Raw genomic sequence first — 27,365 nt, forward strand, 5'->3', positions numbered from 1 at the left:
TCTTAATATCCATTGTTCTGTCGGTTTCATTGATCGTAAGATTTCTGTCATTATTCTCCTTTCTGGTAGTTTATGTAGACTGTAGTTCAAAACTAGACATTCACTTGGGTAAAGACATTTCGGTCTCACCACCGTATTCTAGAGCCTTTTTAAGATTTTTATTTAACCATTTCTTGCTGTAAAAATTCTTACTGATGCCAAACGCTCTTTATATTTCTTCTACAGCATATTTGTCTAAAGCATTTTTTTGAATTATTTCTCCCAGGCATTTGAATTTCTTTACTTTTTATATTCGACCAATATCTTTCGTCGAAAACTTTGGAGCGTTTTTGCATGTTTGTGATAAATTCGTTTTTTCCTACAGATATTCTCATGAGATTTTATTTTGAAAAGAATTCGGTGAATTCTGGAAAGAAATTCTTATAATCCGGACCATGGTTCAGTTATTAATAAATGGTTCTATAATCTTATTATTTAATTAGACATTTAAATAGCTCACCTGTGCTCCTGTTGGGGTTGATTCTATGAAACATATTTGTAGAACTCACTCCTTACGCACGAAACTGAGAAATTCTAGTCGTAGTTCACTCGGTGCACAAATGTCACATTGAAGAACTCCTCTTTAGGGAGAGATTCCATCATTCTGGCTTCGTTCCTGCTTCTCCGACGACCATCAGTTACAATAAATGTTAAGATACCAGTTAAACACCAGATAAAGTGAATACCGATAGTGTAGGTTTCCCTAATGTGCGGGAAATATCGCGTACGATGTCATCAGGTCGCTCACGAGTGTTGTAAAGGACGACTCAGGGAATGAAGACGCGGTAGGTAATTGACGAACGTATAAACGCCTCTTACACTAGTTTATATTATGAATGTTCTATTAATATTTCCTCGTATAAATCACTTTCTACTACATTACGGTAGACGTAATGGGAGGCTGTTTTGTTCACAGCAATAAAACCTACTCTGCCGGCAGCTCTAGATTGTCTGCTGTTCCTACCGTGTACTGCGCAGCGCCCTGCTTTTCTGCTGATAACTGGCTGCGTTTCCCGCCCTTCTGGGGTTTTGTTTTGTACGATAGCAGCAGTAATGAAACCTGCCGGAGATGAGTAATACATCAGCTAACAACAGTTAGTTTTACAGGCTCTGGAACGCGTGCTTTAACTTGTAACAGAGCAGTTCCCAACAAAATCAGTTTATTTATTCATTCATGTAATCCTTACATTCCCCATCCTAAAGGGATGTGGCAGGCCACATAGCAGGTTATGCCTTCTTTCTGGCCGTCAGGTGCGTTTTATTGAAGTAGTTCTCAGGAATTGAAAAGACTTAATTATTCGATTTTTAACAGATAAAAGTAGCAGACTTCTGTTGGCCTGTTGTCTAAAGAGTTCTTTAACTGTTCGAGATTTATTTATTTATTTATTTATTTATTTATTTATTTATTTATTTATTTATTTATTTATTTATTTTAATTTAGAAGTGGCGAAGTTAGGGACCGTGGCCCTTTCTTACACTTAAATTTTTTGTTTAGAAGAAAAACATTGTTTTTTAATTTAATTTAAAGAATCCTACAGATTATGAGAGAGGAAGATTTAGAAGTAAATTATTGGATTAGGATGGCGCTTTTAAAAGATGAATGGAATGATGTAAAAATGAACATTTGGAGAAAATTGGAGGAAGGGGTACGAGGCGTTTTAGTATGGGAAAATATGATGAAAAATGGAAATTTTGAGAAAATTGGACGAGGGTTTAGGGGGATTTTTGAACTGGATAGAAATTATTAAAAGCGGAAATTTAGATAAAATCGGAAGAAGAGTAAGGTCCTTTTTGGTTTTCTTTTGAAATGGACATAAATTATGAAAAATGGACATTTTGAGTAGAAGTGGGAGTAGGAGTTTCTTTGAAATAGATCATTATTACAGTTTAAAGAAAATGCGTATGACTGTTGTTTCTAATTGCCACGTAGTGGATTGGGCTTGATCGGGAATTTTTGTTTTTTAGAGTTGTTTTTGACCGATTTTTAGATGCCACACCTTTCTAGAACTTTGTAGGAAACTTCATTTTAAATGCATTATTTTTTATCGGATAAAACAAACGCAAGTCCAATACAGGGTGTTCCCCTCCCCTACACCCCGAAATAACATTTCAGAAGGCTTTATGAACATATGCCCTACGAGCTACGCCTGTTTTAGCTATTAGCTGGACTGGGATTAAATTTGGAGTGAGGTAGGCCGTTACGGACATTGCAGCGTGTGGAACAAGGTTGCCATCGATGCCTGGGATGTTCGAACGTGTCCAACAATCGATTAACTTTCAGGCGTGCATTCAGAAGCATGGTGGACATTCTGAGGACTTTTTGTATCAGAATGTAAGTAACCCTGTTACTTGACATGGGATGTGGCAGGTAAGGCTATTACCAACTCTTACCGCACAGAGGTGGATAACTCGTAAACGATTGATCACAGGGCGTATGCTCATGTACTACCACACCCCCTGTATATTGATGGCCGGTGTTTAGTAGTGAACTGCACAGTATTGTGCATGGAATAAGGTAATGTGTGGAACTGCCAGTAGATGTCACTTTCACAACTGCCGCTGTAAGTCTCCAGACTTCGTTATCAGCGGTCTCAAGACGCTTGGTCTTAACTCCTGGTGACAGACAGAGTGTATACTAAGGTGTCAGCTTTCGCAACTTTTGAAACCACTGGGGATCATAGAAATATTTCGTGAATAGTGATCCTTATAATCCTCTGATCATTATTTTGACATTCTAGTACATTTCAGTAGTATAGATCCCTTTTGCGGCGCTCACAAGTAACCGATCGTGACAAATGAGTACTCAAAACAAACAGAATAGACATTATCAGTAGGGAATTGCAATCTTATTTCATAAACATCGATAATTTCTTTTAAAAATGAGTTTAAAAATTGTACGAAGTGTGCGATTTGCAAATACTGTTGCTGTAGGAAAATACGCGCCATCATTGTTGTTCACTTCACGTTTCGGCCGCTGGGACGCCTGTTTTATATCATTATAATATGTTGCAGTTATCACTTAAGAAAAGAATGGTAGTAAAACCAAAGATTAGTTCCGGAACATTCGTCATTATAACAAAGCATCCGTTCAAGTGGATACCAAAAATGTTAAAAAATCAAAGATTGCTTTAAGTGGTAAGTAAGACTGTCTAATATTGTACTGATTTGTGTATTTCTTAGTTCAGCAAGGGGCTACTCCACCACATACTTTATGAACATGCGAGATTTCTTGCACGGGTCCCCTAGTTTATTTTAATTGAGAAGGTTTAAATGTCGGAAATCTGGTTAAATGAACGATAGACCCTAATGGTCTTAATCTTACCAGATAAAATCAAATCTATTTTATTGTATTCTACGAATTCAAATCGTTTAACTCCCCGATCTCCGTAATATTGTATTCAAAAGAAAATATGAAAAATGTGTTAACTAACAAAATATTAAGTTGCTCTCGACATATTATTTTACTTTAACTTCACATTCTCCATTCAATAAACAAAGATGAAATTGGACGTATTTCCTGCGAGGAGTAACATAGTATCGTGTGTGTGAGTGGGAGCGCAGGTTCCGATGTCTCCTACCTTGGAACGCAGTTGTACCTTGCGAAAGGAAGATCAACAAAGGAAGGGGTTCCTACGGCCCACACTCTGAACTGCGCAGACACCTGCACACCTCCCTTACAATATCTCACAAGTTACTCAAGGTTATCACATGAGAAGGGTTAGTGAAAGTTTGCTCTTCATATTTCTTTATTTCTCTTTCAGTTTTGAACATTGTGCTGCGTGGAGTATCTTGTTACCTGTCTGGGAATTATATAAAATGCGGATAAATCGAATCTCAAGGGAAGAGAAAAATACTTTAATTTAAGTTTTATATTTAACAAGATTCAATTTATCGGATTTGTGTTAAATTTTACTTATGTGTAGAACAAGGAATTTTTTAGAGTCATTTTCAAATCTTACACCGGTCTAGAGAGCCAAAAATTACGGCTTAGAGGATTGGTCGTGCTGACCACATGACACCTCGTAATCTGCAGGTCTTCAGGCAGAGCAGCGGTTGCTTGGTACGCCAAGGCCCTTTGGGGCTGTTGAGCCATGGGGTTTGGTTCGCAACACTTATAACAGCTTAACTGAAAATTTTCTATATCATTTCCTTGAATTTTTGCCTGCGATAAATCCAAATAAATCTTAAGGCTATCTGGTCAGTCTTTCCTTAACTTCCCACAACTTCTTCATTCTTTAACTTGTTATATTTCTCTGCTGTTCCTTCCGTTACTGTCAGTTTGTGTCTATTCCTTCGCTGCTTCTTCTGGAAATTTTGGAAGTTGTCTATTCGATTCCTGAACTCTTTTCTGTTGTGGATCAACTCTGATGAGATTTCAAACTCTTCTGCTTATTTTTCACCTTCTTGACCCACTTGATGGTCACTTTTAATCCAGGGGCGTAACATTAGGACCTGCAATGCAGTCAATGACCGGGTCAGGGATGGGATGAATGAAGCCCCCAACTTGCGGCGAGGATAGGAACTGTGCCTGTCGCACTTCTCTGGGGCAATGATTAATGAATGACAGGTGAAATGAAATGGTAATGGAGAGTGTTGCTGGAGTGAAAGATGACAGGAAAAACCGGAGTACCTGGAGGAAAACCTGTCCCGCCTCCGCTTTGTCCAGCACAAATCTCACATGGAGTGACCGGGATTTGAACCACGGTATCCAGCGGTGAGAGGTCGGCGCGCTGCCGCCTGAGCCACGGAGGCTCACCAGAAGATCATATTATAGTTAGAAAATGATACTTTGTTTTTGTGTAGTGCACCTGAGATCGTATTAGGCTCAAATTTTGCAGAACTTTTGTCACACATTTATTCGACAACAATGTAACGAGCTCGCCTTATCTGTTGTGCGGTTTGATCATTTTCAAACTGTATTTGAACAGCTTTGATTTAATTTTGTTCGTATATTTTTCAGTCCGGCCTCTGTGGTGTAGTAGTTAGCGTGATTAGCTACCACCCCCGGAGGCCCGGGTTCGATTCCCGGCTCTGCCACGAAATTTGAAAAAAAAAGTGGTACGAGGGCTGGAACGGGGTCCACTCAGCCTCGGGAGGTCAACTGAGTAGAGGTGGGTTCGATTCCCATCTCAGCCATCCTGGAAGTGGTTTTCCGTGGTTTCCCACTTCTCCAGGCGAATGCTGGGATGGTACCTAACTTAAGGCCACAGCCGCTTCCTTCCCTCTTCCTTGCCTATGCCTTCCAATCTTCCCATCCCTCCACAAGGCCCCTGTTCAGCATAGCAGGTGAGGCCGCCTGGGCTAGGTACTGGTCATACTCCCCAGTTGTATCCCAGACCAAGAGTCTGAAGCTCCAGGACACTGCCCTTGAGGCAGTAGAGGTGGGATCCCTCGCTAAGTCCGAGGGAAAAACCGAACGTGGAGGGTAAACAGATGATGATGATGATGATATTTTTCAAAGAAAATAATGTAACTGAGAATTTGGTATCGCGTACAGAGTATACAGTAGTCCTGTAGTTACTGAAAAATTACACCAAAGTTAAGTTCGAACACCTAAGTGGTGCATGGTTGGCAGTTCAGTAGCCTAGCCGTTAAACCATGGAGGCAGCCAAATAGAACCTATTAAACTAATAATCTAACAATAACGAATATTCCCTGTGTTCATATAACTTAACTATATATTGCATTATTCCAGTTGCTATAATTACATTTTTATTAAATTATTCATAGATCTTACATTTTATTTGAGGAGGCCCGCATTTTTATTTTGGTAAGCGGGCCCGTACTACATTCTTTACACCCCTGTTTTAATCCTACGATATATTCAAAGATCCTTTTTGTAAATTGTTTTTATGACTAAATAAAACTCCCAAAAGTCACATTTTTTAATTAATATTCTGACGTAAAAATTGTGACTGGGAGCACTTTGAATTATTATTCATAAAAACATTAACTCCCAGTCACGACAAAATAGTTATCTTCTTGTTTAAGATAGATTTTTTGCCGTATTCGCTAGATTCCTATAAGAATTTCAACCTACGTTTTCGAATTGCATCCGTGATTTTTTCTAGGTACCTCTAGTGGATTTTTCCTTTTGTTCGACATCCCGGCTGTAGTTTCCTGTGATGTTAGAAGTTTTCTTTCCTTTTTCTCCAGTTCGAGTTCAGGTTTCTTGTTTATAGAATCAGTTTCGAAGATTGTAATGTTTTAATAAAAATGGAACCGATATTATTGCAATACATTTGGAGTTCATGATATGAATTCAAAAACGCTTTACAATAAAAGTCTTCGGTGTTTTCATTTAAATCATTATGCAAGATACTAGTCTTTGGAAACCCTGCGTACTCATATCACAACAGTCACGAGGAGGAATTACGTCTTTTAATTAGATACTGTAAGAATTCAAAATTTCATGTTCATGTTGCCGAGAATGCATTTTTCCATGGAAAGTCATGCCTGCCAGTCAGTGGAGAAGTTTAGACACATGTTTCGAACTGTTATGGATTCTAGTTTAGAGTTCTGAATCGAAAATTTTCCGTTAGTGAAGGTTTCATTACCTTCAATTCGAATTACGGAGATGCTGATTGTCAGGATTCAAGTTGTAAAGGATAGATTGGCGATGAAACCCTCCAAAGAATTCGATTTTACTTTTGACTATTTTCTTCGGATTTTGGACACTTTTGCCCCGAAGCACAAAGGAAAAAGAGAAAATCCACAGCCTGTTCTCAGATTCAACCGCGTCAGGAATGGAATGAAGCCCCCATCTGGTGGCGAGGATAGGAACTGTGCCGGCTGCCGAAGCCTGTCGCACTCCTCTGACTGACAGTTGAAATGAAATCTTATTGGAGAGTATTGAAGGAATGAAAGACCGCAGGGAAAACAAGAGTACCCGGACAAAAACTTGTGTCGCCTCCGCTTTGTCCAGCAGAAATCTCAACATGGATTGACCGGCATTTGAACCACAGAACCTAGCGGTGAGAGGCTGGCGCTTGAGGCTATGGTGGCAAGCAGAAAGGAGAACACTAAAATTTCGAATTGCAGATGTTTTTGATTTAACCGACTTTCACTGTACTTCTGTCAGTATTTGATAACGGCTATTGCTAATTGGTGGCTGCGCTAATGTTTTCTTTCATTGTTTGAAAGTTGAAGACAGACCATCACGTCTCCCTTTCGCCACCACGAGATCACTCGGCCAAATGCTCTCGACAGAGCATGCCGTATTAATTAACTGCTGAACTCTCTTAAGAGATGGAATGTCTCAATTTGTGCTGCTCATTTAAAGCAAACTAATAATAGTAATAACCCTTTCACTTTCGTAAGACTACGTTCTTAGTACAGTGAGGACACCAAGTTGACTCGCGCGTTCTTAAGTAATTAATTAATGAACCATAATATTGAAAAACAATGTATTGATAGACCAGATTATTGTAAAGCACCTCAGTCGAACAAATAGTGATTTCCACCAAAGTGTTTAATTAATTTAACAGGAGAAGGAATTATTTATTAATCGTCCTCTCATTAGCAATTGGCAGATACCAGAAGTATAGTAAGGGTCATTTTAACATTTAAAACTTTAGTGTTCAGTAAACGTATCCTAATTAGATCCAAGGAATCTTTTAGAGTGGTAACGCCAAGATCAAATATCTAATAATAGTAAATTTTCTGCATTTTGAAAGTATCCAACAAGAATGTCCATCAGAATTGTTTCCCTGACACCCATCATCAACCTTCTCACTTGGACAACCTCACCGACGCTCCGCGTTCCTTAGAGACAAATCTGCAGGTTCGTGAACGATCTTCTTATTCAAATTCACTTGTGGTTCACGATCCCCCTCTGATCTAATAAAAAGTAGTTAAATACTCACACGTTTTGTCCCATTTACAGCTTCTGTATGAATATTTGATTTCTCTGTCAGGCTTCCAATTGACTCATCTCTAAAATACATGGTTTTGGGGTTGTAAGTACAAGTATATTTTCTGCCGGCTGTTGGTAGGACCCTGAGTGCATAAGCTATCAAAAAATGACATATTTTCAAAAATTAAAAACAAGGTTGAGAATTTGAAGTTTGCAGCTCGGGTAGTATTTAATAAAGAACGTTTTCATAGAAATTACGCCTGCGTACTACCTAAAGCATGGCACTGCGGGTGGTATTAACCGAGAGGGGCAAACGAAGCTACTATCTGCCTCACAAACATCGCAGTCTATTTCAAGCTCCTCCCTCGGCCTGCGGACATCATTCCTACCTTGTATACTTCTGTGAGAATACTTATATCCCCCTCCCGGTTAGAAAGCGTTATTGATATAATCTGCCATAGCCTTAACTCTTGTCTTCCTACAAACGTCTTCAATTCAGTCTGCAACAAAGCCATTCCTCCGTAAAATATTAAACATTATTTTCAGTTAAAGTATATCCTCTTTGAGGAAACAAAACTTCGTAAGTCACAATACTCGTCCTATCCATTATTTTTCTTAAGACTGGTCACGCCCCCCCAGGCACATATGAATGTGCAGACCATCAGAACAATTTTCGGCTATAGGCTATCTGTTTTAACACCATTTTCCAAAAACAAATACAGTGGTTCTCAGTAAGCTGAGCAAAATGTAACATGTAAATAACACTTAAAGGAGTTCCAGCCGGATCAGATTCCTTAGGTTTTTCTGTCTTTGTCAACAAAATAACGAGGGCATCTGCCTGTATTTGAATTGTCTGGAAACACCGTAACAGTGGAACTGGTGATAGTTGCATCTGTGGTGTCTTCTCCTTTACTAAAGTCACTGGTAGATTCATGATCATTAATACTCACAAAATCCAGGCCAGCATCTGAATCGTCAAAACACCATCGTATAATATTTCCTATGTATCACGTGTTGAAAATCCTTCCACTTGATGCTGCCATATTCAAAACTTGATGGAAACACCAATGCTATTGTTTTTTGAAGATATGAACGCGGTAAGGACTTTCAAACATAAACCACAGAAAATAACCTTGTCAGAATTAGGTGCGTCAATAGTTGCTCCGGCGTGAGAGACCCACTGCTACATTGCACAAGTTACAGAAAAAGATTTAACTTACTAATGAAGCTGTCGGCCCCGTGGTGTAGAGGTAGCGTGCCTGCCTCTTATCCGGAGGCCCCGGGTTCGATTCGTGGCCATGTCAGGCATTTTTCCCCTTCATCTGAGGGCTGTTTCGAGGTCCACTCAGCCTATGTGATTGCAATTGAGGGGCTATCTGACGGTGAGATGGTGGCCCCAGTCTTGAAAGCAAAGAATAACGGCCGAGAGGATCCGTCGTGCGGACTACACGCACACGACACTTCATAATCTGCAGGCCTTCGGGCTGAGCAGCGGTCGCTTGGTAGGCCATTGCCCTTCGGGCTGTTGCGCCATGGGAGGGGGAGTTTACTAATGAAGCTCCTAGAAAAGAATTGCAACGCATTCCTATGACCATTACAGGAAGGTCCTGAGACGGCCAGCCCGTCGAATGCTGAGGTCTTTAGGTAATTGCAGAATGTCATACTGCTGGGGGTCAAAGGCCCAGCCAGACCGTTCTAGGGTTAAAAAACATTCTTGCCAATGTTCAAATTGTTTTCTTTCACCGCAGAGGAGGTATCAGCCTGACCTGCAGATAAGGCCTAAGTGCATCTCTGCGCCACACGAGGTAGAAAATTTCCACTAAATATAATCGACCTGCGAGACATACTACACACATCCTGTAATGTTTGCAAAGTTTAAGATTAAATATGGCACGTCGAGTGCTACGAGTTTTTTTTGCATTATGAGCGTATTAGATCGTGTTATCAACGAACCTTCAAGGACCGAGCACGACCTGGAGAAGGGAGGACGCGGAGTAGCTCACAAGTGTGACGACTCTGAGCAGAAGAAGACAGCTTAGCAACCCTGCTCTGTAGCTGTGGGTCTGGAGTCCTGAGTCGGAACGAGCCGTGAGAGGAACTTTCATCTGAGTAAGGCGCTGCCTGGCACCTCAGTTGTTAGGGAGAACTTATTGCCAGAGAAAGATTATTGCATACATTTCATTCTAGTTGAAGTAGTCTAAGTTCAACCAGAGTTGTACACAATAAAGTAAGGTAAGAGAATATTTACCGAGCCTACTTTTCCTCCTGCTTCTTTAGCAAGGTCTGGATTGTCATGGTATTTTCTTCTTCACATAAGATTGGTGACCATGATTGTACAATTTTTCCTATACTGTGTTTCCCTCGTCAGAGGATGTCGAGTCACTGTAGGTGGTTCCATGCGCGGCATAACCTCCTCCCCGCATCCACGTCAATGTTAACCTTTTCTAATCAATTGAATCAGAATGTATTTATCATCTCAGAGGGTACGACCGAAATGTGCCCCTTTCCACTGATTAGAGAGGGTCAAGACTCCATATTATTTCCTATCACAGCGAAGTCCGTCCTCATCAATATACTAGAATCTAGTTCCTCAGCCAAGACCGCGACCTCTGCGTCCATAATTTTACTCTGCATGATCAATTTTAGTAATTTTCTTTCCTCATAATATGCCCAAGATAGGCTGACTTTTTTTCGTTCATTACAGGCCCTACACATCAACATTTTTTATTCCGCAAACTTAACGTTTAAGTGTATCTAAACAAATTAAAATTTAACACAGGAGAACATCAAGTCGTTTACAGAATAATTGAACTGAAAAAAAAAAAACTTTTTCCCTTTTCGCACTAGGGGCAACGAAAGTATTCCTGTCATCTTCGTTGTCCAAATCATTTAACAGTACACAGTTATACTAGCACAAAACACTCTTCACATTAACATAAAATTGCAGATGTTAACACAACATTCGTTCCCTCCGCATGCGTTTGAGTACGGCAGCAGTGGAAACATGCTCAGTCCACGACATTTGTAAGGAACTCCCACATCTCGAAGGCATTTGTTCTATTAATGGTGTTACATTTCAGAGTCCATGTTTCAGCGCCGTACATAGCTTCTGAAGAATTTGTAACGTGTCTCCAAGCTGAGGCTTCTGTCGCAGAATAGATTCCTCATCTTTAGAAAGCTATTCGTATACGGATCTCTGAATCCGGATCTAGTATCGACATAATTTTGCTGTTTCTGAAGTTATACTGCTAATTCCTGTTACTTGAGTGAAGGAGTGGTAAGTAACAATTCTATGAATTCAGCTTTCTTTTAAGGTGTTCGTTTGCATTAAACTGAGTAGAATAATCACATATATTCAATGAATAGTGCAACGTACATTCAAGATTTTCAGTCGCCCCTCTGTTTACAGCCCACTTTTTTCTCGTTCGTGCAGTATCGGGAGCAAAAAATACTCACAGAACAGCACAACTTTTGGAATATAAACGAAAAAATATGAATAAAATGTAAAATGTGCTCGAGAAATAACTTACTGACAGAGCAAAGACTTCAACCCTTTCCCTAAAAACTGAATTTGGAAAAAGTTCATTGAAACTAATAGGAACGTGTATCCTCGAGAAAGTGAAGAAAAATAAACGGACGGAACAAGTGTTTTTCGACGAATGTCTTAGATATATAATTCGGCTACACACTGCCTCAATTCCGATATACCTAGTAGATTTCTGTTACCTTTGCAACGCTGATTATGACAGTGATTATAAGGCATTTTTTTGTGAAATTGTAATTTTCTTGCATTACACAAGTTGCGTGCTGTTGCGCATTTCCTGTTCCTGGTGCCGTGCTGTACGTAGAAGCTCAATTCTAAAGGGTTGCCCGCACGCGTTGGGATTGTGTTACTACCTGGAACCCTTCCCTCTCACCGCACGAGGCTGTCATGTGGTCACAAGTACAGGGGGTTATCAAATAAACACATCACTTGTATACGAGAATGTCTACCCTTTCCATTAAAACTGTCTGATCTCTCCAGTGGCATCGCCAAAACAAAAGCTAAGGCTACTCAACACCAGCATTGCTAACCGCAGTAGAATTTAGATTTTGGAGAAAAGATCGGACTATATGTACCAGAATTCTACGTCTAAGACACAATCGTTGAGAGACATTTCTCAACAGTGAACGTTCCTTTTGGTCCGAATCAAATTTCCATAACAATTGTTTTAAAGGGAAGGAATGGGTTGGATTCTCGATTTTCGATTCTGTCAGTGAATTACTCGTTGATCATTAATCTTTTTTCCTTTATATTCCAAATGTTGTCCTATACTGTATTGTTTATCCCTGTACTGCACGAACGGAGAAAGAGTACGGTAAACGGATGAACGACTGCAGATATTGCAAGTACATTGCTCTGCTTTTTCTACTCCTGTAGCATTTAAAGGCATTCATTGTAGTTCATATAAATTGTATTTACCACATTTCAGACAAGTAATAGTTTCAGGTTGTAGGGGCAGGGGCGAAGGCTGGTGCATTCCTTGTGCTTGAGACATGTTTCGCGTAAGTAACAGAGTTCTGCATTCAGTTCCTGCACAAGACTCACAGGTCACCAGCAACTTCCGGTCAGTTTCCTTGGTTATGAAGAATATTTAGCACATTTAACTCTATGTAAAAGAATATTTTTTATGTTGTCACTTGTGGACGTTTATCAGTCTGACAATAAAGAATGCTTGCATAAATTATATAAACATTCCAAAATTATTTAAACATTCTTCAAAAGACTATATAATGAATTAAAACCTTCTTGAAACTTGAAATGATGACTGATCATCCCAAATCGGCATAAAATGCAAAACAACGCAAAATAAAAATTATCGTTTGTTATATCGCAGAATGGATTTCTGTACTACTGAGCAACGTCCTAATGCAAAGGGAATAAAGATTACATTTGATCAATAACCGTCTCCTAGCAGTTATCAAGAAAGTGCAATAAAAAAGCGAATACACAACATGAGTTGTGGTGATTATCATTATCCAAGGTGGAAATGCGTTATTATTATTATTATTATTATTATTATTATTATTATTATTATTATTATTATTATTATTATTATTATTATTATTATGCTTTTTCCACTGCTCTGGAGGGTTTTCAGGTGTGAACTGTGGCACACAAATGGGCTTGGCTCTGTTTTACGGTCGAATGCTCTTCTTCACCTCAGGGGTGTGTTAATGTGGTGATTGCTAGACTGGTGTGTTGAGTGTGTTGGTACCAACAGGAACATGGAGTACCCGTGTCAGAGCATTTAAACAGAAACGGCCTAGAATCGAACCCTGGACCTCGATCCTGACCATTTAGCTAAGAAGCAATGAGATCATCAACCAATGCAATGAGATAGTCTTGCAGTATTTTTCCTCACATTAGAGAGAAAGAACATCGATTTCTTAATGACTGTTACAAGGCCCAGGGGTGATAGTGAGGACGTTACGGTGAAATGACTGGCAACAAGGAGTTCGGTGGGGAAGAGTTGTGTCACAGGGAGTCACCGCTACCCTAGCAAGAAGTTGGAAGTGCAAGAAAGAGCAGAGAAAGGAATATTTAAGGTTCAGTCCCGGTATTTGCGTGGTGTGAAAATGAGAAACTATAAAAAATAATCAGTGCTAACTGTGTGATTCGAACCCCATGATCTCTTGAATGTAGTCTTACCGCCACACGACCTGAACCCTGCGGCGAACCTACTCTGCCATCTTCATCCCCTTCTTCTTCTTCTGATTCTCCTCGATTTTGACATCTAATGTCCGCCTATAACTTCTCTTCTTACTTTTCAATAGCACTTCATTCTTTCCCTTTGCTATGTCCTCCTCTCCTCTCTCCAGTAGTTATTTCCATTCCTCTTCTCTTTCTCCTGGAATTCCACGAAGTTTTGCATCAACCCATCTGTCTTGTATTATATCTTCTGCTTTTACGATTTCTGTATTCCTTGGACACACTGATTGCCATTCTTTCTCTTGTAATTACGCCTGAAAGTTCATTCTGTAAATCTGCTCTTATCCATCCTCATTATATGAGCAAAGAATCCGCCTTGCATTATTATTATTATTATTATTATTATTATTATTATTATTATTATTATTATTATTATTATTATTATAAACTAGATTCCTTCATCGGCGTTGGTCTGCTACAGAGCCAAATTATATTCAGCTTAAAGATAGATAGCGATAGGAAATGTTATTTCAGTCATTTTTTGTCATATGACATAGTGGGTTCGAACCTCACTGGTCGGCAGCCCTGTAGATGGCATTCCGTGGTTTCCCATTTTCACACCAGGCTGTACCTTAATTAAGGCCACGGACGCTTCATTCCAAATCCTAGCCCTTTCCCGTCCATCGTCGGCGTAAGACCTATCTGTGTCGGTGCGACGTAAAGCAACTTATAATAATAATAATAATAATAATAATAATAATAATAATAATAATAATAATAATAAACCAACTAGGGGTATGAAGACGTTACTCAGGCGATTTCGTGGATTGAGTGTTGAAGATCACGCGCTGAGTGCTTGGTATCAAACTACAAATTTTATTTTTTTTCAGCAGAGACAAAATACAAAATTGTTGATTTTCCAGATATGAATAAAAACAAATTTACTATATCTTTGACAAAGAAGGATATGTTACTTCAATACAACCATTTTAGAATGTTCTTTAAATATAATCCAAGTCATTAATTATGTTACTTGAGATATGTCTTTATGTCACCAAACAGGCTGAATAAAAAATATGAAGTTACAATGAGTCCTGTTTGTCTTTACTAAGAACTTTCTTTCAACTGTTCTTTTTACTGCTGTCACTGCTTCGTTGTTCGAATCTGTTTTTAACTGACGTATAAGAATGTCGGTGTGGGGTTCGTGAGAGTGCATACCTATGTTTTACATTAAAATGTCGGAGTTTTATTCATAAGAAAGTTCTTCACAGACAATACGCTAATTCTACATGAAGTATGTCATCATGTTTTAGTTACAAGGCTGGACCAGGTTACGATCTTTAGTCAGCAAGTACTGTATATAAGAACTAATTTACTATCGATTGGTGTAAAAGCTAAACATTTCAATTTTCATTCTGATGTTAGTTACACTCTAAGCCTGTGACGTAATATGACCTCAGGTTATACTACCAGTAATACACCCCCGAATGGTAGTGGGTGAGTCGAGCCGCCTGGAACATTTCGTCAGTTGAATATACATCGAGAGTCCTACGTTTTCTGAATTAAATTCCTTGCCACAGAACAAATCAGGTTCTCTGAACCTGTATTTTTTCTGCATTTCCTGAGAAATAAAATAATTGTATTCCTGTTAACTTGAGATGTCTACAGTAAAATTGTGAGCAATTCTTCGAAAAAAGGCACTGCTCGTAAAACAGAAAGTGTAACGTTGACAAATATCGATATTGGTTATACGGTTCACTTTCGCTGCTCCGAAAGACCCTTCCTTCCTTTCTTTGACTGTCGCGTCATAACGGTCGGATCAACCCTTCTCGTGCAACCCTCGAAGGGAATTACGTAGCATAGAAACATATTTCGTGTCGTGTCTCGCGATCCAATCAATAGTACCACTACATAATAAATGAATTGCTCTGCACACATCAGGCGCAATGGTCTGAGGTAGGGTTAGGCTCTTCTCCTGTGGCTTATTGGTGGTTCCATGGTTAAATGGTTAGCGTGCTGGCGCTTTGTCCAGGAGTTCTCTGGGTTCGATTCCCGGCCGCGTCGGGGATTTTCAACTTTATTGGTTAATTCTGATGGCTTGGGGGCTGAGTGTGTGTACCGTCCTCGCCGACGCGCAAGTCGCCTAAACGGCGTTAACTTGGTAGACCTGCTCCAGGCCACACGTCAATACTTTTGTAGCTATTAAAGGATTCAATGTGTCGGGCTGAGTGGCTCAGGCGGTCGAATCACTGGCCTTCTGACCCCAACTTGGCAGGTTCGATCCTGGCTCATTTCGGTGGTATTTTAAGGTGCTCGAATAAGTCAGCCTCGTGTTGGTAGATTTACTGGCATGTAAAACAACTCCTGCGTGACTAAATGCCGGCACCTCGGCGTCTCCGAAAACCGTATAAGTAGTTAGCGGGACGTAATGCAAATATCACTATTATTATTGTTATTATTATTAACCCTTATTGACTTATAGGACATTACACACAACAGTCCTGTGTACTTAGTGAGTGTGAACTCTCTAAGGGAACTTCTGAGTCGGTAATGTCGTAACACTCTTCCTCAGAAAAACCGAGCGAGTTGGCCGTGCGCTTAGGGGCGCGTAGCTGTGAGTTTGCATTCGGGAGATAGTGGGTTCGAACCCCACTGTCGGCAGCCCTGAAGATGGTTTTCCGTGGTGTCCCATTTTCACACCGGGCAAATGCTGGAACTGTTCCTTAATTAATCTCACAGCCGCTTCTTTCCACTCCCACCCCTTTCCTATCCCATCGTCGCCATAAGACCTATCTGTGTCGGTTCGACGTAAAGCAATTTGTAAATGTTCTTCAGAAATGTATGTGCTTCAGATTTTCTACGCGCCATTGGTCCGTGGTTTGAATCCCAGCACTGATACTAAATATAGCGCCGAACTCCATATCTGTCAGTCTGCCAGTCAGCCGTCTGTTTCAAATATACTGGGTTCGAGGGTCCTTGCAGAAAACTATGGCATTTCAGGCGTTGCAGTGGGACAACTGCCGCAATGAATACAACCGACAGTTGAAACGTCATCACACAGAGTTTTATTTCCACTTTCAAGCCAGTTCCTTTTTTACACCCGGTATAACACATGCCAACGGAATTTACGGTTAAAATTCTGAGGGCATTAATTGAGGTAGGAAAACGTCGTCAGAGGAGGGATTTGAGCTAGAACCCTCGAGTTGACGCTGATTTCTCGGCACGGTTCTCAAGCCGGTATTAAATCCCGCGAAGAGATCTGATTGGCTAATAAATGACAACGGTGTGAACAATGGACTCATATACGCAGTTCACGTTGTTTCCGACCGCCCTGTAGTTAGATACACGTCGCACTTGCGTTGTCTAGAATTTATTTCGATTCTCAAGCTTTCATATTTCGTAACGCTTCCCGGTCCAAGTGGAGTTCCGAAATTGCAGCCGTATTCTACCTCAAGAACAACTTGTTATAGCGTAAGACGAGGGTTTGCAAATTATGTGGGATTTCCCGTGTTTAAAGCTCTCCCCGTTTTAGAAACTACTTACTTATGCCATGGTAAAAATGATCTATTTACAGTAGCTTTTAATGAAACAATACTCGACCTTGAAAGAAAACTTACCATTGTTGAAACTTAAGTCCCAAGTTAATTCATAGGAAAGACGATCACTTTCTCGATGGGGAAGTAGAGTCATTACTAGATCAACTCCTTCCAAACCTTCATAATGAATGAAGTGAACTCTAAGGTAAGAGCTTTCACAATGCTGCAATACATTATCTCGAACAAGTGTGTGACTTCAGCTAGAGGCTTTATATTTGAAAGATGTTACGTTTTGTGGTTTAAAGAAAGGATTAATTCTTTGAAATATGCTGCAATTTGTGCAGTTTTTAATTTGGGTAGCTTTTATGAAGAATGTTCTTACCACAACTTTGAATTACGTGATGTTGGACATACTAATACTGATCAGAGTTGTAATGTGAACTAAAAATGAGTGAATCTTTCCTCTAAAGTTAATTTAGATGCTGTTTCAAATGTGCTAATGCTATAAGTATACAAATGCACATGCTGAAAGAGATTTTTTGATTCCTAAAAACAAATGGAATGATGAAGGGAATAGTCAGAAATTCAAGTCTCACTTAATTTTGATCGTAGTTGATGAAGGGAGATTCAGCATTATTGAAAAAGCTGAAAGTGAAGAAACATTTTATGTGGAAAATGAAACAGCAGAATACTGTAATCAAGTTTGTGTCTACAATGTAATTATACCAAGTACAATAAATTATAACTCACTGTTTTCTGGACCAAATGTTATGTCTTGTCGATTTGGCAACCCTACGTCAGACATACATCACACGTTCTTTCGCTTGGGCAAGAAACACACCGCTATCTTCAACCAGTCAGAAGATAGTTGAGATGAAAGCCTCAGATGGGCCACCCTATATCCATCAACAGGTTCACGGGTTCAGTGTACAATATTAAGTCACTGTGCTCATTATCGTTTGTCAGTACCCTGTCCCTCAGCATCTCCGGCCTCCTCTGACAGTAGCTAATCAACACCATGTGGGCTGTGTTCATCGCGGGTCACTGACAATGTACTTAGGCAGTTACCTGTTCCAAGAATCTCGTCTATATCGCACTTCTCGCAAACAGGACTCTTAATAGCTTTCTAGAAATGCTCACTCACACCGGACAGGTGATCGCACACTAATGAGAGTGAAGCCCCAACTCATCCCCAAGCACACTCATAGGATTTTCAATAAGTTCTCATTAGAGTATGAGGGTGTAGTACAGTAGTGGTTTCCCATTTTCACACCAGACAAATGCCGGGGCTGTACTTAATTAAGGCCACGGCCGCTTCCTTCCAATTCCTAGGCCTTTCCTATCCCATCGTCGTCGTAAGACATATCTGTGTTGGTGCGACGTAAAGCAAATAGCGAAAAAAATAGCAGTAATGAAAAAGGAGGCCCTTTCTTTAACATTTGTACAATAATGCGTAAATACATATCTGTTGTAGACTCTTGTCGCTATAAACTATGCTCCACAATACTTTGGTTAAAACTCCTTTGAAGCCTCATTACTTTCGCTTCGTTCCAGTATTGGGCCCCACTGTTAAAATAAATCTTCTCCCTTTGTGGAAATCGAATTATCATAAATATTTCTTCCAATCATTGCCATCCATCAACGGCTGTTACCGATGATTTGAGATAAGACATAGCATGTACGGTTGCTAGGTAACGCTGTCTGTCCATGCATCCATACCTTACATCGCAGCTGGTACGGTTGCTAGGAAACGCTGTCTGACCATGCATCCATACCTTACATCACAGCCGGTACGGTTGCTAGGTAACGCTGTCTGACGATGCATCCATACCTTACATCGCAGCCGGTACGGTTGCTAGGTAACGCTGTCTGACCATGCATCCATACCTTACATCGCAGCCGGTACGGTTGCTAGGTAACGCTGTCTGACCATGCATCCATACCTTACATCGCAGCCGGTACGGTTGCTAGGTAACGCTGTCTGACCATGCATCCATACCTTACATCGCAGCCGGTACGGTTGCTAGGTAACGCTGTCTGACCATGCATCCATACATTACATCGCAGCCGGTACGGTTGCTAGGTAACGCTGTCTGACCACGCATCCATACCTTACATCACAGCCGGTACGGCTACTGGGTTACACTTTCGTTACACATTTTGTCCCGTTAAAGTTTCACAAATTTTCGGATGACCCTCAAGGATCAGACATTTTCATGTCAAAAATTAAACACCAAATTTCCTTCAGTAATTTTTAAAATATCAAGACTGGCAAAAATAGAAAAACTGACTTTAAAAAGAAGAAGAAAATAGCTTTGAAGGTCAGATGGTGTAATAGTAAGCGTCACGCGCACCCGCCACTTTGCGTGCGGTAGGACCGCGATGGGATAGCACGAACCGCGAGAAGTCGTTCGGTTCATCTAGGCGAGTTCTATACGTGTGAGGAAACTTTGGTTAGTTACTGGTGCGTGAAAAGTTGTGAAATGTAAGGACCGAAAAAGAAAGTAATGGCAATATAAGGATAGACATGAAGTAGTTTATTGCAGCACCCTCCAATATAACCCATACAACATGCTGCAACCGTTACTAAGGCGCAGCTTACCAGCAGCAGTGCTACCGCGACGGAGCTTCCTACCTATTGTGAAGTGTGTGGAAACACTTCCCTCGGAGTGGATCCTTTAGAGATCGGAGTCTCAGAGACCCATATCTGGTGAATAAGGTGGATGCTGCAGGGTCTCACACGTTCACCATGCCGGCAACACAACAGTGTGACTGGCGCTTTTGTGTAGGACTTTAGGCCGATATGTTTGGAAATGAGGCCATTTCTTGAGCAATGCAGGACAAAAAATTGTTCCAGCACCACCTCCATTCTTATCCTTCTTCAACCTTGGAAAACATCACTTTAGGGCGGCCCGGTTTGACACCACAAGGTAATAGATTCTCACTCGTTCGTCTGCACTAGCGCAACTAACTCCTCTCCTCTACATGTGTTGCCAACACTTTCTTTCCAGTCTTCGTAATTGTAAACTGCGTGTAAATTTCCGAAATGTCTCAAAATATTAACTTAAAGAAGGTTCAAGGCTACTGTAAAAGGAAACAAGAATACAGTATTGGTAAAAGAGAATCGAAGAGGCCCGAAATATTCGGGGTTAAGTGTAAGCGAGCCTATATACAAGATAAGAAATCAGAGTTCACCGAGCGCCATAACGTCTACTGCTCCCATCTAGCTAGAGAAGATGTAATCCAATCGACGAAGAAGAAAAATTCTGTGAATTAACATATTCGCAAAGCAGATCCCTAGAAAATAAAAAGGAAAGAGAGACATTTTTCGGAACATAAAATTGTGCGTATGTACCAGAGGTCTCCAGTGTTTTCCTTGTCATTGGACCGCATAGGCGAGACAGAAAGAAGAACGTACCGGCTGCGATGTAATGTATGGATGCATGGTCAGACAGCGTTACCTAGCAACCGTACCGGCTGCGATGTAAGGTATGGATGCATGGTCAGACAGCGTTACCTAGCAACCGTACCGGCTGCGATGTAAGGCATGGATGCATCGTCAGACAGCGTTACCTAGCAACCGTACCGGCTGCGATGTACGCCAATTTTCAGTTTTTAAAAAAAATGTTGTATTAACATTAAATTAATATTCATTTAGTACATGTGTATTTCTGTACAACATTCATGGACTTGAAATTTAGTGAGAGACTTGGAACTGCTTGTTGGGCATTTCACCTGGATTTTCTTCTCAATTACAACGTAATCTACACTCCACTGTTGTTCTTCAAACACACGACGTTTAGCTTGAGACACTGTCAACGGCAGTAAACAACCACTCACACCTTGTAACGTTCCAGACGTTACAGTGTGATTATGTTAATTTTATTATGTGTAATTAATTCAGGAAGTTAACGTCATGATATTTATTTTGGTATGTAATTGTATTATAATTCATGTTTAATCATTTGCTCACTATCATTTCATTACTTTGTAACTACGACTTGTAAACGAGGGCTGAATATCCTAATATTCACTTAGATTCTTGCGACAGTTGGTTAAAATTAACTTGCAGTAGATTTCAGTTATCTTGCCACATCACCGAGGAGGAAGGGAGGACAAATTTAGACACCAAGTTCTGGGAAAAGCGAGCACGTGTTCACGCGTCCTAACGTAAGCTACCGTATTTCGACCAGAATTATTCGAACTGATCAACGCCTATATTTTCAAAGGAGCGTCATGTTGCCATGGATACTGAGTGAAAGGACGAATAGAAGAACAGTTGATATCATGATTTTGGCCCGTCAACTGTAATATCTGGAGTGGGGAGAGAGGTGTCATCTGATTGGACCACGTGTAAGCGACCTGTAATTAGCGCGAGAGAAGGTTATAAAAGAGCGTGTTGGAGCTCGTGGCATCACTTATTCATTCTTATTCGCTCTCTACATTATTCTACGAGTTATTCTACAGCTTCTACGTGATTTTCTACTTGATTCTTCGTCTCGATACTTAGAAATTCTGAATGAGGGGTGTATAGCCACTCTCATCAGGAATTACGTACAGCACGGCTACAAGACCGGTTTGAACCAGTCTAAGTCAATAGATAGTTTTAATCTAGATAGAAATGAAACTTCAGAGAACATTTTCAGTAAAGTTGGAAGGATTCTTAATTGAGTATCCTCTCCATATAACCCAAGGTGGTTCTTCTAACTATGACTTAGGGCTTATCTCCAATATATGGGATAAAGCATAATAGGGAGTGTTAGTTTTGAAGTCATCTTCCAATTAGTGGTGGGTGCAATTTGCAAGGCAGGAATGGTACATAGCCGCAGATGAAGAGCTCTCAAAGACGACCGGTGATGTTCCCGCTACGAGGATGGAAACTTTCCCAGGACCAGCAGAACAAGACTACATGGTGAGCAAGCGAGTTAAAGATATTGCAAGTTTTCGCGAAGTAGAGTCATTCATTTTTTTGTTAAATTCATTTTATATTTTTAATTCAGTTCTCGTTAAACCGTCGTCATTTATATTAAATATAATAAATAGTATTTTTCTTGTTCACTTTAATCAATCTGACTTAATTAGCCTTTTGATTTTTAATTCTCCTGCTTAATGATTAGTGCACTATCACCCCACCCCTGTGATAAGAGTCTGTCCAAGCTTGATTATAAATTTTATCTTTAAGTCCTCAACTTAAAGATTGGCGCCCTTTGCTTGCTTGGTTGCATTTCTCGTATGATGATTGTTCTCCGAGAGGGGAAGTCACAACCTGAAACAAATACACCGAAATGCAAACCCAAATCATGAGAGTTTACAATAATGTAATTGCAACATAGAGTGTTAGGAAGCATGAATTTTAGATTCATATAAGAATGTTACGTTAGGAAGGTTGAAGGAATAATTCTGAACATGTCTTTGGCTTTCTTTTCCCTTGAAAAAAAGAATATTAGCAGAAAATGTAGCAGTCCCCATACTACGAAAAACGTAAAATTAAGCAATTTCCTCAATATTTCCGAAAGTTGAAGGCCTAAAGGGCCAGGAAATGTTTCACATTGTGAGCCTTTGATAGCTCTATCAAAGCAAAAAAATTCGAAAATAGCTTCCAGCCTGAATGTAGTTCCGGAAAAGCAGCGTAAATCGCTTGCTTCATCACTCGTTTTTGATTCAAATCCTAGCCAAATTGGTTTATTTACATCATTCTTTCTGTAATGTGATCTTTGGTTCAATACTTTCAAGATTTTTTTTTTTTTAAATTTTGTAAAGTGTCCGCACTGAATGTAGTTATAAAGGCTTAAGTGAAACTCTGCATTGACTCACATTAGCGCTCGTAGTGATGCTGAAGTGAAACTCTGCATTGACCCACATTAGCGCTCGTAGTGGTGCTGAAGTGAAACTCTGCATTGACCCACATTAGCGCTCGTAGTGGTGCTGAAGTGAAACAATGCCCCGTCTCACATTAGCGCTCGTAGTGGTGCTGAAGTAAAACTCTGCCCCGTCTCACATTAGCGCTCGTAGTGGTGCTGAAGTGAAACAATGTCCCGTCTCACATTAGCGCTCGTAGTGGTGCTGAAGTGAAAAAATGCCCCATATCACATTAGCGCTCGTAGTGGTGCTGAAGTGAAACTCTGCATTGACCCACATTAGCGCTCGTAGTGGTGCTGAAGTGAAACAATGCCCCGTCTCACATTAGCGCTCGTAGTGATGCTGAAGTGAAACTCTGCATTGACGCTATTAGCGCTCGTAGTGGTGCTGAAGTGAAACAATGCCCCGTCTCACATTAGCGCTCGTAGTGGTGCTGAAGTGAAACAATGCCCCGTCTCACATTAGCGCTCGTAGTGGTAGAAAAAGGCAAACTGCTAATCTAATCCACTGGATAACGATGATTAAGTAAAGGATTGTAATATTTAGGAAAAAATAAAGAATATATTCTCATATTTTATTATCTTTTATTTACTTAAAATTCGTAGCTCATATTCCTAGGATGTTTTCAACATTGAGTTGCTTTCCTGAAGGGCTTTTTTGTAAAGCTCATTTTTCTTTTGGGCGCGACGTGAAAATGTCATAGCTGAAATATTGAACTTTTGTCGGTGTCTAATCAAAATTCTTCCACGGGCCAGATATGTAGGTTGGACACCACTGGTTTATGGCACGCACCTCTCTAGAAGCAGAAATCCTATCTCTAAATCTTTCGGACTTCTGACGAGGAATTTGAACCCACGGCCTTACTGTATCGCTAGACATCCTCTGTAAATATTTGTAGATCAGTGGATAATAACATATTCTGCCACATTTAGGAAAATCAGGTGCTTGTAAGCTGAGCACAGTGAGTTGAGCCTCCTGACACGAAGTTTCTTAACTCTTTGTAAACCGGGCGAGTTGGCCGTGCGCGTAGAGGCGCGCGGCTGTGAGCTTGCATCCGGGAGATAGTAGGTTCTAATCCCACTATCGGCAGCCCTGAAAATGGTTTTCCGTGGTTTCCCATTTTCACACCAGGCAAATGCTGGGGCTGTACCTTAATTAAGGCCACGGCCGCTTCCTTCCAACTCCTAGGCCTTTCCCATCCCATCGTCGCCATAAGACCTATCTGTGTCGGTGCGACGTAAAGCCCATAGCAAAAAAAAAAACTCTTTGTAAACTATATTTAGTGCGTCTGTTTTTCTCAGATGCAAATATTTCGAAATAATGAGGAAGTGTTTCGTTCCTACGAACTGGTAATGATTCCAGCATCTTCTCGTTAGAATTTCATTAGAATAGTTAAACAATGTCCACACAAAAAGTGAATGAAGGCCGTGATAACTTGTTTCGGGAAACGGAGCATTGCGTGCCGGTGTGCAGTTTCAGCGTACTCGGAATGTGGCGTTCCTGGAAGTCTTTCATAAGCCTCTCACTCAGCCTATATTCAAAAGTGTCACATAAAATTTCCATTTCTCTCTCCCATACCACCCAGTACAGCCCTTCTGAGCCTAAGATGGTGGGTTTGATTCCAACTCAGTAGACTGCAGTTCACTTCAGTGGCCCCTTCAAAGTGTCCACATATGTCAGCCTTGTGTCGCTAAATTTATTGCCCCTTAAAAGTATTTATTATTTTAGCTCCGTCGATGGATAATTGGCAGAGTATCTATCTCCGGATCCGAGGATCGCGGGTTCAAACCCAGTAGAGATCTTTTGTCATAATTTAGAAGGGCGAAAAGAGTCCATTCGACATTTCACAAATGTGTTACGGTTTCGGCCTGTGAAATACCTTTGATTATACACTATGTGTTCAACAGATGAAAAATATGATTAAAACTCAGCCTACCTCTCCCAATAGAAATCCGATTTACTCTGCTCCCTGTTGGAATAAAATGGAACGTAAAAATTGACGCGCAGGCAGACTAAATGACGTCAAATTAACATGTCTACGCACGATAGCTGAGGCCATGCAATTATTATTATTATTATTATTATTATTATTATTATTATTATTATTATTATTATTATTATTATTATTATTATTATTATTAGACCCTCCGTGGTTCAGGCGGTAGCTCGCCGGCCTGTCACCACTGGGTTCCGTGGTTCAGTCCCGGTCCATCCATGTGAGATTTGTGCTGGACAAAGCGGAGCCGGGACAGGTTTTCCCTGTCCACTTCCATTCCAGCAACACTCTCCAATATCATTTCATTTCATCTGTCAGTCATTAATCATTGCTCCAGAGGAATGCGACAGACTTCGGCAGCCGGCACAATTCCTATCCTCGCCGCTAGACGGCGGCTTCATTCATTCCTATCCTGACCCCGTCGAATGATTGGAAACTGGCTGTTTATTATAATTTTTCATTATTATTATTATTATTATTATTATTATTATTATTATTATTATTATTATTATTATTATTATTATTATTATTATTATTAACTAGTTGCAAATCGAGGGTTGTGGCGACGTTTAGTAAATTCTCACAGGCTTGCAGACTGAACGCTGAAAGGTATAACAGTCTATAATGCTAATGTATGTATGTATGTTATTATTATTATTATTATTATTATTATTATTATTATTATTATTATTATTATTATTATTATTATTCTTGGATGTACTCTTCTTCAAGTCCAGCTGTACTGGGTTTGAATCCCGACGACAGTCACTTGACGTAGAACATTGCACAGCCTTGGTGGGGAGGGCGACCTGGGGAAATCACAGATGTGTTGACGTTCTTGTTAGCGGAAGGGAGTATCCAGTGCCTATTGACTTCTCAAAAACATTGACCGAAGTTTTTTTATTTATTTTCTCTCACACTAATTAAGAAAAGAGTAAAATTTCTGAATATATTTGCATAGAGTTCTAGAATCCACCATCAGTTCAAATGACGTATCTTATTTCAATTTCATCATGTATAGTGGGTCAAAATAGCGATATTTTAAAAAAAATGGAACTTCAAATTTTAGGTCCCTCCCTTTCGTGTTACTATTTTGCTATTCGGACCTTTTTCTTATGTGAATATAAGACGTCAGATGTGCTATCTTTAGACATCGCAAACACTTTGAAATGTATTTTGCTTTCAGAGTTATCAGTCGTAAACCAATTCCTATACTTCAAAGTCGTCACTCGTTAAACCTTGCTTCGCGTATTTAACTGAGAATCTACTTTCTTTTTTTTATGACCCGCATTTTCAATCAAATAGTACCTCAACCAATCAGATCGGTCTTTAGTTCCACAACACGGAATTTTCTAACACCGAGTTTCGAATATATGCATCCTGGTTATACAGACGTTGTCACGTGAAAACTTAAAGTCGTTTCTATGAGGTGGATTTTGAAAATTAGCGGCTCTGTGGACTCAGTCATTTGTTTTTAGAAATGACAATTACTGTTATTGAATCTTGTTGCAGAAGATCTGTGTAGAACATGCGCGCGGGACTGCAATGCCCCTGGCAACTCGTCGCACGCTATTTATTACAGCGATATCAAGTCCTTTATTACTGTTATGTAGTGAGGAAAGTGCATTTAAATGGCTCCTGGCTTCCGCGGCTGAAACCGTTTCTTCAGGTTGTAACATTTCATTAATTTATTTTATCGTAATAAACGTAAATATGGCAGGACACAAAGCAAAATGCACGGGGACTTGCTTGACACCGGCAGTCTCTTTGCATGATATATACACTATATTTCCATTTTAGGAAGCAATTATAACCAAGTCTAATAATTTTCCAGTAAGTCAGAATAGTTTCTTTGATTCCAAGTCTTAGTCTGTGAACAAAGAACTATTTTACAGCGTAATTAATGTTCATAGAGATTACTAATCGTACTTTTTCTGGATATTAATTGCTCATTAGGCAAGAAATTCATAAATATTTGCATCGGTGTTTTTTGTGTATCAGCGTGGCTTGTGAAGTATCACCTTAATCAGTTTTAATTGTTTCCTAGAATTTATAGTGAACTTCATTACAAGCAGAATTCTACCCCTTTTATGTGTATCTTTTATGGACTTTTTTACCTTTTTATGTTTATGTCACTCTTATTCATAATCTAAGGCTTGACATCCTAAATGCAGTCTCCAGATCTGAATGGAAAGAAGCTTGCTGTGCAAGCCTTCTCCGGACATAGCCGAGACGGAGTGTACTGCAGACACTGTACTGAACCCGAAATCCTTGTTCATGTTCTTGGTTCGTGTCCATGAGGGGAGGGGAGGGGGGGACTTGCCTGGGAATGTCAGACACCACAGAATAAGATCTGGAATTGTAGAAGCGTTCTCTTAGAAATGTTAC

General features: G+C 40.1%; 1 protein-coding gene across 1 annotated transcript in view; it reads left to right on the forward strand.

Annotated features, from left to right (window-relative positions):
* LOC136881320 (protein nubbin) overlaps nt 1–27,365 on the forward strand; it is a 394,577-nt gene that overhangs the window by 86,402 nt on the left and 280,810 nt on the right. The window lies entirely within an intron of this gene.

Source organism: Anabrus simplex, chromosome 9 (assembly GCF_040414725.1).
Source record: "Anabrus simplex isolate iqAnaSimp1 chromosome 9, ASM4041472v1, whole genome shotgun sequence".
NCBI lineage: Eukaryota > Metazoa > Arthropoda > Insecta > Orthoptera > Tettigoniidae > Anabrus > Anabrus simplex.